We start from the raw sequence: 11,481 nt of genomic DNA on the forward strand, positions 1-11,481 counted from the left end.
AAGAAGATTTCGCTTGTGACACCCAGAAGAATCTGGTCAGAAGTCACATCACAGCCAATAAAAAAATAAATAAAACCAATTAAAAAATTAACTTCAGTCTAACTACATCCATTCCGCCAATACATTTTTAAAAAATGTTGGAATCTGTATAATTTGCGTGACCTGGTGGAATAACAGAAACATTCCACCAAAAGAGAAGCAACTCCCTAAGACAGGGATGCTCAACCTGTGGCCCTCCAGCTGTTGTAAAACTACAACCACCATGCTCTGCTGTAGGCTGATAGCTGTAGGCTGTCTGGCAATGATAGGAGTTGTAGTTTTGCAACAACTGGAGGGCCGCAGGTTAAGCATGCCTGCCCTAAGAGAAGTATTAGATGGGACATCTCCCGGTGCCAGCTAATGATACCACTCAACGTTTACCAAGGAAAAAGAGGTTTGTGAATTTATTTGCCCTCTTCTTTACTGGAGTTGATCCTTGTCTCACTTTCCTTGTTTGTTAAGGCTGTGTTGCTTGCGGACACAAAGGGGCTCATTTATGAACTAAGGTGCACAGTTTCAGGTGTACCTGATGGGATATAATATAAATTTGGAGCCCTTTTTATATACAAATGTTGAGTGTGCTATGCTGAGATTGACCATTAGAAACGCGCAGCCTGCTGGGGATCACTCAAGGCAGGCTTGGGGCCTACACCAGGTCCTAGCCTGCCTATACACACATCAGCACCCTGCATATGCCGATGGGAGACAGAGGAAGTCAAGCTCCCTTGGTCACTGCTTACATGTGGCAGGTGCCATTGCCCATGGCATGTAAGGGGAACTTTGTAAGCACTTATACTGGGCCGCCGTGAGAAGGCAGCCCAGCCTAAGGCCCCTTAGTGACCACCGTAAAAAGGCGTATTGGGGATCACTAAGGGGTTAATTACAGGCCGCCTTTATTATTACGTAGCTTCAGTTGATTTTACATCTTCACACAGTAGCCTAAGTAGAACTGACTGGGTACCATGGCTCGGCTTTAGTGTTCGCGTTTGATGTTGTCACACAGTTTTCTTGGCTTCCCATTATTCCAGCAAGAAACTCAGCTAAGAAGTTGGCCATGTGCTGTGGATCAGCTCTATAATGCACCCTGTCTGTGTAGAAGTGTAGTGGCGTAATTTGGACGTTTTTTATAGGTGCAGAGTGGAAAACTTGCACGTCTATATTTGAAACAAATGTATCAATAATGTTAGAATTTTGGTAAATCTAACACAAACTAGACTTGTTCCAAATTAAATAATAAATGAGCCCCCAAGTCTTTGTATATTTACATTGCCCATTATAAAGGTAGAATTGGCCACTTTTAGCTGGGGAAATTTAGCTCTAGAGTTCTTTCGAGTGAACTGAAACATTCATAGACTAAAAGACAGTGCTAAAAACATGCTGCTCACACAACTGCAGGAGTTGGATCACTAATTCTTCTTTATGTCCCTTCATCTCTAGGAGCTGTTCTAGGTCTTTAAGAACACAAAGTCTAAAATAGTAGTCTCCTTGCTATATACAGTACTTGAGTTACGGTCTAAGCAGGTCCTGCAGCTAGGAAAAGAGAAGGCATAGTACACAGCTCAAGTAGGTTGAAAAGAGGGGTGAATTTTAACCTCTACATGCTGGATTTTCATAAGAGCTCCAAAAGTCCATCTGTTTTAGAACACTAACCTCATACAGAGTTTTCCATGATAGATTTTAATTTCCTCTATTTTCTGTCTATTGTGGCCTCGTCTTTGAAAGGACCAGCCCCCGTACATGACCATTTTTCACCACAGGTTTGGGTGGTCATGCTAAAGAGACCTCACTATATGTATATTGATGGAGAGGCATATGCTCTGCAAGGTGTTTAAAATTACTCTAACTTAGCTTGAGCTAAAGAACACCTGGAGAAAATGTCTATAAATGAAACAGAGAGATGACCCTTGCAATTTTTTCCTTGGGCATACACACATCTTTTATTTTTATTTTCAATTGCCCTAGTATTGTATAGAAGGTGGACATACTGCATAGTATGAACCCTTGACCAGTTCATATTCAGGACCTTGCACAAAACCAGGGCATCCCTCACTAGAGTGCATCTAGTGAGGGATGCCCAGAGGTACTACTAAAACACAGAAGATTCAGAAGACTATTTTCGGATGTGAATAAGATATACTGTTGCTGGTCTCATTCTTTCTTAGCACCGATAATTCAGACTACTAAAATATTTAATTTGTCACTTTTTTCAGTGCGGCAATAAAGCTGCTAAAATATTCTTCCAGGCAATTTTCTAGTGGATGGAGGAGGCTTGTTAGACTGTTGCAATTAGCACAGAATGGTATTGCTGTAATGCTCTGTGAGAAAGCACCTTGAATGAAGAGTTTACAGCCTTTCCTGTCAGGGTGATATAAGGACATCTTCTGCAGCTTGGCTATAAGTGATGGCAGTCGATGCTGTCCAGGCAGTAGTACACTGTGTGCTCATCTCCTCCTCTTCTAGAAAGGGTTAACCATTAAGTCACCACTGCCTTTGCCTTGATTAACATCTTCGCCTGTTGTCTCCTTTTCCTGCTCCTGGCAGCCTACCAAAAAGATCCTGCAGACCAAGCGGAGACAAGCAAGGTTAGATTCTGAAAATTAATCATTAGACAAGTGAACATCCCTCTGGTGAAGAAGGGAACGGTGTATGCTATGTGCACATAGCACCGCGCAGGCATATTGTAAATCAATATTGTTCTACAGCGTGTTGGGGTCAACAACACTATTGAGATGCATGTTTTCAGCCTAACAAATTACACAAAGCTTTTAATGTTGGTGACCTTATGATGATGTCCAGCTAGTCCTGTTCATTGTTTCAGGCTTAAATAATAGTTCATTTCTCCATAGAATTGAATTGCATACACATTTACTTCTATAAATAGAGATCGCTTTCCCTGAATAATTGAAATGGCTTTTTTTTTCTTCTTTTTTTTTTGTAGGAAAGAAATATTTGCTTGTTTTATTGTCTCTTCAGCTTCACAGCTGCCAAACACAATTGATCCAGATTATCTTACTTTACTGCCAGTAGCGGAGCTCCCATCCCCCTGACAGCAGTGGATTGCACAGAATATATGAGGCTGAGCTGGTGTTCAGTATGGACTACATCAGTCAGGGGGTCCTAATTTCACCGAGAGGAGTCCTACTGTGCAATTCTCAGGATAGCTCCATATTGAGGAAAGGAAAGCCTGCACAATAGTCAATACATATAGATCTGGTTTAACCCTTTGAGGACAAGTCAATTTTCAATTTTTACAGGGTTAATAAGTTGCACTTTCTAATGGTTCCATCTAATATTGCATATGATATATTGGGAAGCTGGTAAAAAATTCCAAATGGGGTGGAGTTGTAAAACAAATATATTAGTGAGCTTAAAGAGGACCTTTCATGTGTTTTTTTTTTATTTTATTTTTTTAGTTTAGATAAATACCTTTCCTTGCAGGGCTGATGCTGAAGTTTAATTATATGCAAATGAACCTCTAGGAGCAACGGGGGCATTGACATTGCAGAGAGAGCTGAGCCCATTGCTCCTAGAGGCTCATCTGCATATATTAAAACGTCATTTTTCTCAGCAATGTGAGCACATATGAACATGGGACCAACACAGATGCCTTCAGCTGCCAAGCGCACATGGAACAGGTCAGCCAGTGTCATAGGGACAAATCTGCTGACAGATGCCCTTTAACAAAAGCTGACTGCATCCTGGATTCAGGTCCTTGATGAGCTGCTGTCCACCCACAGAAAGGAAAGAAGGTTTCACATCTGCAGCAGCTATTCCAGCAGGTTGTACTGAGTCTGGATCCAGCACTGCCGGATTGCAGTGCCAGCCCCATTAACTATAATGGAGTCTGGTGGAGATCCGGCAGCATTCTGACAAAAATGCCAAAATTTGGCCAGACGGAAACCACTGCACACTGTGGTTTGTGTCTGGCCAATTCCTGCCATTCTCTGCCAGGACTGATGGCCAGATTACCCGGACACAGACTTGAAAGTAGCCTTGAGCAAAAGAGTTTTAAAAAGAGTTTTAAATTCATGACAGAACCCCTTTAAAGCTTATAGTTGTTACTGTAGAAATCTGGAAACGCCAACAACTCTGAATAACCCTCACCATCCTGTATTAGACTTGTGTGACATGTGAACATTTAATATTTCAATATTTCTTCACTAGATATATTTTAACTATAGACAAATTACAGTTTTATTTTCAGAAACAAAACTCTAAGTAGTCAAAGAGACTGTGTTCTTGATGTCCACCATATTACTTGCAAATGAGCCATGAGCAATTATCATACACAGACCTGGGCCGCTTGCTTTGCAGGCAGACTTTTCTGCACAATTGGTCAATGTACTAAACTGTATTTGCCATAAGAAGTGGGCTGCAGACATTAACAGAACGCTTATGCATTAGAAAAGGAGCACAACATGGCGGCATTATGTCACCACAGCTGTTCTGTCGTTATAGAAAAATGGTAATGCATTATCGCTTCTGATGGCCACTGTGGCGGCATCCAAATTGAAGACAACAGATGCTACAACCTCGACTCTGGTGATGATGTTAAGTAGAAAGAATCACATCAGAAGAATAAATGAATGAAGCATTTGTGGCAATAATAGTTGTAGATAACTACAAAAAGGGAAGTTACTACAAAAATTAACAGAACATTTTTTAATTGATGCATTGCATTCAAGTTCAAGTCAGGGGTGTGCAAGCACGACCACCACTGATGGATTGCAGTGTGTTCTGTAACCATGGAAACAAGCAGTGTATAATATGATGGAAAAATGAATCCTGCCAGCAAAGGAAGAAGTATCGATAATCTATATATATAAAGAAAGACTTATGTATGTATGTTCCGCGATCACTCAAAAACACAACCATCAATTTCAACGAAACTTGATATACACATCCCTTGCTACCTGGAAAGAAATCTTGTGGGGGGGGGGGGGGGGGGGGTCACAGCTCTCTAGCACGTACCGTTCTTGAGATATTGCCAAAAAATGCAAATGTGGCACATCACATGACACACATTAGCCAATGGAAGCCTGCAGGTCTCTCTCTTCATATCCAAACTGCCATACACACCGTCACATGTCCCTTATCAGCCAATAGAAGCTTGCAGGTCCTTAGTCTCCACATACACACAGTTTTACACTAGGTTTTCATAACAACCCAGCCATTTTACTTCACTGCTGCAGGTCAGCTTTAAAGAGGCAGGGTGCCGTGGATGACACTGTTAAGGGAGCGGAGTGCTGTGGAGGTGACAGTTCAGGGGGCAGGTAAAGTGGCCATTCAGGCCACCCTCAAAAGAGGGACTTAAAAACCTTGCCCCAGGTCCCACTAAACCACGCCCCAATCTGGTTAGACCATGCCCCCTCCCACTCCCACTACTGTCAGCTGCAGGGGTGAGAGGGACGGTGACTTTCTCCCTGCAGCTCACACTCAGACAGCACGGTGCTGCTGTCTGAGAGTGAGCTGTTCAAAAGGACATCCCTGTGTCTGTCCAGGCCCTGCGCTGGACAGAGGACAGGAAGTCTGAAAGCCGGACTGTCTGACCTAAAACTGGACCTCTGGCCACCCTAGGGGCAGGCTGCAGTGGAGGTCACAGTTACGGGGACTGTCCACTATAGAGGTCAGTGTTAAGGGGCAGATTGCTGTAGAGGTCACTGTTAAGGGGACGGGGTGTTGTGGAAATCACTGTTAAGGAGATGGGGTACTGTGGAGGTCACTAATAAAGGGGCGGCTGCTGTGGAGGTCACTGTTAAAGGGGCAGGATGCCATGGAGGTCACTGTTAAGGGGGTGAGATGCTATGGAGTTCACTGTTAAGGGGGTGAGATGCTATGGAGGTCACTGTTAAGGGGGCGGGCTGCTGTGGAGATCACTGATAAGGGGGCAGGCACTGTGGACGTCTCTGTTAAGGGGACAGGGAATTGTGGAGGTCAAAGTTAGGGGGACGGTCTGCTATGGAGGTCAGTGTTATGGGACGGGGTGCTGTAGAGGTCACTGTTAAGGGGGATACTGTCGATATCTTTTAATGACATACACAAACATTAAATGAAATAAAACCGTGCAAAGCCGAGTCCTTCTGCTAGTAACAATATATTAGTAAGTGGCTTATATTAACTTTGTCTACATGATACATGCCACTTACTGGAGTGAGATAACCCCTTTAGGGTCCATTCATACGTCGCAAAATGGGTCTGCATCCTTTCCGCAATTTTGCGGAACGGGTGCGGACCCATTAATTTTCAATGCGCTGTCCGCATCTGCATTTCCGTTCTGCGGCCCCGCAAAAATATAGAACATGTCCTATTCTTGTCCAAAGACACGGACAAGAAAAGGCATTTCTATTATAGTGTCGGCCATGTCCTTGTTTTGCAGATCCGTAATTTGCGGACCACAAAACAGTTGCGGATGTGTGAATGGACCCTTAAGGTGTAATTCCTGGCAAAAGCCAAAAGAAGATTTTGCTCAGTTTATGCCCAATCTTACTCACCATGCCATCCCAAAAAAATTTCCTGGCCCGTCCATGGTGGATTCTGGGCAGCTGCAGTGACCTCCTAATCAATAATGGAATTTGGAGCCAATTCTTCTCATTGCCATATTTACCGATCACAGGTGATGAACTAAAAAGCAATACAAATGAATAAAAATATAATCTTAATACAATTCCCTGGTAAGGTGGCACTGGTATTTGCATCATCTTAGAGCATGAAGCAGCTTAGAAGGGTTGTTCAGCCTTTACCTATTTTCAGGATAGGCCATAACTAGCTGATTGACAGAGATCCAAATCCACACCACCCACTGATCAGCTGTTCAATTTCAACATTCCCAATCCTTTGTTCCCACAAGGGATAAACTGCCTCCAGAGTTGTCTGCTGTAGCTTATTTCCCTCCCCCCTTTTAAAAGACAAGAATACTGAACATGTATGGGGGAGTTAGGAGGAACAGCTGTCAGCTGAACAGCTGTTGAAAGTGTAAGGCCACCTTTTGTCATGAAAGATTAGGGAATATTGCAGGCCTGTGATCCACCCACACCTCTGTCCCTACATACTTGCATGATTTGTCCTAAGCGATGGCCCACAACTGGACGATAGTCCTTTCTTATTGCCTAAGTGCAGGGGCCTATACTAAAATGGGAAAAGAGTAGTCAGGCAGAAAGAGGTGAAAACCAGACAGGCAAAACCAAGACCGGATTAGAATCCAAAATCTGATACAAATTCACAGCAAAGTGAAACCAGGAGAATATGTAAGAGACAAAGTCAGCAGACAATAGTGAGGTCACAAATTAGCAGAGTCAAATACCAGGAGGTCATGTCAGAGGCAAAATCAGTGATCAGAGGCAATGTAAAAAAAACGGCAAAGGTCAGTGATCCTGAGTAGCAAACACACAAGGAGCTAGTGAGGTTTAGAAAAACCAATCACAGGAACCTGTGGCCAACAGCTGCCTGTTTTAAGATCTCACCTCAGGAAGCATGTGACACCGGCACAGAGCCTGATTGGTCTGGCGTCCTGGCTCCTTCATAGGTTGAGAATCCGTGGCCGGACTCGCCGAGGGAGCGCTGCTGTAAGCTTTACACATGTCTTCTACCGCCTCGCCTTCTAAATTCCAAAATACTGACGTGTTCTCTGTAGACCAGTGGTGGGAATTTTATTTTAAATTTTTTATACACTTTAATGTTAAATGGATTGATACTAAAAATTGCATTGGTGAAAAAATTGACTACTGCAATTACTCCATAATAAGGATATTACAATAGCTATAAATGTTAGGCTTCATGCGCACGACAATGTCCGTATGCAGATAGCTTCTGCATGCATTCCGTATTTTTCTCACTTCCATCAATAGAAAGATCCATGGGTGTAACTATAGTCATAGCAGCCATAGCCCTTGCCATGGGGCCCAGAGGTTGGGAGGAGTCAATCAGGTGCAGGGATATTGTACCTTTCTGTGGTGAATAACAAAATGGCGACTTTTTGCTATTATTTGAGTTCTCTGATCTATTGTGCTATCATACATGCCTTTAAGCATTGCTAATTATGCCACTCTTTTAATTTTCTTACACTAGGTGATGGGGGCCCCATCTTATTTTGCTATGGGGCCCCTATGAATTATAACTACACCCCTGGAAAGAAAGGTCTATTCTTGTCTGCAAATATGGACAAGAGTAGGACCTGCCCTGAGATCTGTGGATCGGACACATGGATCTTCAAGAAAAATGAATGGGTCAGTGTGAAAAAAACAGCCTATTGAAGAAGAAATGGTGTGCATGGGCCCATATGCTTCCATCCTTTTTTAATTGAATATTGCGTACCATATGCTTTCCATACAGTATGTTATTTTTCGATTCATATTTCCAGTAGTTTAGCTGTGAACTATTGTAGTATAATATACAACAGACATAGTAATGTATTGCTTTGGGTGTCATATTATAAACTACGGCTGTTATCTACCAACTGATTGTTGGTGACCTTATTCCAATGCTTTATTTGCAGTCATATTTTCCTCTAAAACACATCTGCCACTTCGTTCTTTTTGCTTCAATTGAATTCAGTGGGAATTTACTACAGTCTGTGAATCCGAGGTGTCTTCAAGGGCAACGAGAAAGGATAAATCTTTGCTTGGAATGGTTCGTTGTTACAATTTCCACTTACATGAAGAGCAAAAGGTTGTAGAGTGGTTCGAGAGGCATCTGATAAGTGCGGGAAGCACAGATGCGGCAGCCACTTGACAATACAAATAAAACAGTTCAGCAAATCCTCAGATCAACTGTATGTGAGCGTATGGAGCTTGTATTTCACTTTACTTTCACACTAAAAGTCTATTTAAAAATTATAGCATGGCAAGAGCTATTTGTCTACACAGTAATTTGACTGGAAAAATACAAGTACAGCGGGCAGGTTTATGGAATATTGTAATCAGTAAATGCTCTAGTAGAAGCAAAAAGGAAACCTATTTGTAAAATGTTGTGTGAATTTGAGCCCCACTTTTGTGGCATTTGCTATTTTATTACCCTAATTTAGACGAACCCTCTTCAAGACAAATGAGTTTACAACTGCACACACGCACACAATATAGGGTCAAAAGTATCGGGACACGTACACATTACACATACAGGATCTTTTATGACATCCCATTCTGAATCCATAGGCATTAATATGGAGTTGCCCCCCCCCCCCCACCCCCTCCTTTGCCGCTAAATCAGCTTCTACTCTTCTAGGAACGCTTTCTACAAGATTTTGGAGTGTGTCTATGGGAAAACACAGAAGAGCATTTGTGAGGTCAGACACTGATGTTGGACGACATGACCTTGCTCACAATGCATGTTCTAGTTAATTACAAAGCTGTTCGATGAGGTTGAGGTTAGGCCTCTGTGTGGGCCTGTCAAGTTCTTCCACCCTAAAATCACGCAACCATGCCTTTATGAACTTTGCTTTGTGCACCGGAGCACAGTCAGGCTGGTACTGAAAAGGGCTTGCCCCAAACTGTTCCTGCAAAGTTGGTAGCATACAATAATCCCAAATGTCCTGGTATGCTAAAACATTAAGATTTCCTGTAGCTGGAACTTAGGTGCCATCTCCTTGGACATAACTATAAAAAGTTATGATGATCAGAATATTGCGATGAAAATAAAAAAATAATTTAGAGGTCTTGAGTGGGGGGGCTGTTAGGGTTGCCACCCTTCCCAACAAAAAATACTGGTTACACAATTTAAAAAGGTTGGTGTGGGTTAATATAGGTGTTATTTGATCATATTTTACGTTTTGCTCCATTTTTTTTTCTCAATAAAATCAAACTTTTTACTGTTGGGGACACCCTGTGTATTTAAGTTGCGTTTAGCCACTATTTTTAAAATGTTACTGTGGGGATTCAAACTTGCAACTTTCTACATTAAGGGCAAAGTCTTAACCACTGGGCTATAGAGCTCAATGCTGTATCAGTGCTGAAAAACCTCATAGAAGTTTCTCTTTTATTATACAAGAGAAAGGTTTTTACCTGTAATATAGAAGGTTGTGAGTTGGAATCCCTACAGAAACATTTTAAAAATACTGGTTACACAAGTTAAAATGGTTGGTGTAAGTTAATACGGGTGTTATTTGAGCATATTTTATGTTTTGCTCCATTTTTTTCTCAATAAAATACAATTTTTGCCTGTTGGGGACACCCTGTGTATTTAAGTTTTATTTAGCATCTATCTTTAAAAAGTTTCTGTATGGATTTGAACTCACAACCTTCTACATTAAGGGAAAAAGTCTTAACCACTGGGCTGTATAGCTCAATGTTAAGTCAGAACTGAAAAACGTCATACAAGTTTCTCTTCTGTTAAAAACAGCATAGAAGTTTCTCTTGTATTATAAAAAAGAAACTTCTATGAGGTTTTTTAGCAGCTGCTAAGTGTTGAGCTCTATAGGCCAGTGGTTAACATCTTTACCTGTAATGTAAAAGGTTGTGAGTTTGAATCCCCCACAGAAACATCTTAAAAATACTGGTTACACAAGTTAAAAATGTTGGTGTAGGCCAGGGATGCGCAACCTGTGGCCCTCCAGCTGTTGCAAAACTACAAATCCCACCATGCCCTGCTGTAGGCCAGGGCTGGCCAACCTGCGGCTCTCCAGCTGTTGTAAAGTTACAACTCCCACAATGCCCTGCTGTAGGCATTCTGGGAGTTGTAGCTTTGCAACAGCTGGAGGGCCGCAGGTTGGGCATCCCTGGTGTAGGCTAATACGGGTGTTTTTTTAATAATATTTTATGTTTTGCTCCATTTTTTCTCAATAAAATAAAAATTTTCACTGTTGGGAACACTCTGTGTATTTAAGTTTTATTTAGCCTCTATTTTTTTTAAAGTTTCTGTAGGGATTCAATCTCACAGCCTTTTACATTAAGGGAAAGAACCTTAACCCCTGGGATATAGAGCTCAAAGCTGTGTCAGTGCTGAAAAACATCATATCAGTTTCTATTCTGTTAAAAACAACATAGAAGTTTCTCTTGTATTATCCAAGGTTTTTCAGTACTTGCTTAGCATTTAGCTCTATACCCCAGTGTTTAAGGTTCTTGCCCTTAATGTTGTAGGTTGAAGGTTGTGAGCTAAAATCCCCATAGAGACATAAAAAAAAATGGAGACTAAATAAGATTTATAAACACAGGGTGTCCCTAGGCATAATGACAATGCTTGGGAATACCCCTTTCATGTTCATAACACTGACTCCATATATGGACATTTGCATATATGGAGTCAGAGCAGGGACTCCTGACCTGCGAAATTCCCCACTCTGGAGTCCCATAAATCATGATAATGCTGTGCGCTCCTGCAAGTCCAGAGCGGAGGATCACACTCACACACGGAGCGTAATTCCCGCAATGGACTCGCTAGTGTGAAACAGCCCTAACATTATTTTCATATCTTGTTATGTGACAATTTAATAAAAATAATAATATTTTTTGACTA

This window comes from Bufo gargarizans, chromosome 9 (assembly GCF_014858855.1).
Source record: "Bufo gargarizans isolate SCDJY-AF-19 chromosome 9, ASM1485885v1, whole genome shotgun sequence".
NCBI lineage: Eukaryota > Metazoa > Chordata > Amphibia > Anura > Bufonidae > Bufo > Bufo gargarizans.